This window comes from Tupaia chinensis, unplaced genomic scaffold, assembly GCF_000334495.1.
Source record: "Tupaia chinensis unplaced genomic scaffold, TupChi_1.0 Scaffold141533_1, whole genome shotgun sequence".
In the NCBI taxonomy this organism is placed as follows: Eukaryota; Metazoa; Chordata; class Mammalia; order Scandentia; family Tupaiidae; genus Tupaia; species Tupaia belangeri.
The window spans coordinates 1-803 of record NW_006201394.1 but is presented as its reverse complement, the minus strand read 5'-3'; the positions used below and the strand labels follow the sequence as shown (position 1 = coordinate 803).

The 803-nt window shown below is 39.1% G+C and overlaps 1 pseudogene; it reads right to left on the bottom strand.

Moving 5' to 3' along the window:
- Positions 1 to 180: 180 nt before the first annotated feature.
- LOC102480663 (ubiquitin-conjugating enzyme E2 B pseudogene) lies at positions 181 to 776 on the bottom strand (annotated as a pseudogene).
- Positions 777 to 803: the final 27 nt, after the last annotated feature.

The window sequence follows — 803 nt, the reverse complement described above, 5'->3', positions numbered from 1 at the left end:
AAACTCCACACCAACATTATACACACTTGGGGAAAAAAGACAAACAGTATCTATTACAAATTTACAATAGCTTAGCTTAGTTCACACCATGCCATAAAAAGTACATTAATCAAGATACACAAGCTTTTGTGGTTTCTGAACTGCAGAACTTTCTTTTTTCTTTCCTTTTCTTTTTTTTTTCCTCTGCAGAATCCTTAAAACCCATGTCACTTAATATTTGTTAGCCTTTCTACTGAGAGGTAAATGATACACGGTGATGATGAACAATGTTAACAGACCGGTTGTCTAGTACGAATCATTCCAGCTTTGTTCAGCAATGGCCGAAGCTCTCTTCTGTTTTTTTTTTTTTTTTTTTTTTTTTTTTTTTTTTTTTTAATAGAGCTGGCTGTGCAGCCTGGTTCTTGGCTGGACTGTTTGGAATAGGTTCATCCAACAGAGATTGAATGGATGTTGAGATAGAAGAAGATAACATCATGTGTTGGACTCCATCGATTCTGAAGGATATCTAAACATACGCTATCATCGGCATACACATTTGGATGAAACATTTTGCATAAAATCCTAACAGTTGGTGGTTTATTTGGATAGTCTTCAGAAAATTCTATCACTAGTTTAAAAGTACCGTCTTCGAATGGTGTCCCTTCTGGTCCAAATATAACTGCATTCCACTGCATGATGTTCTTTTCAGATGGTGCACCACTGATGCCACAGATGGGCCCCTTTGCAATCGATTGCTTGAGATCCTGCATGGGCCTCCTCCACGCCGGGGTCAACATGCTCCCCGGCTGCCCCATGGTCAGTCT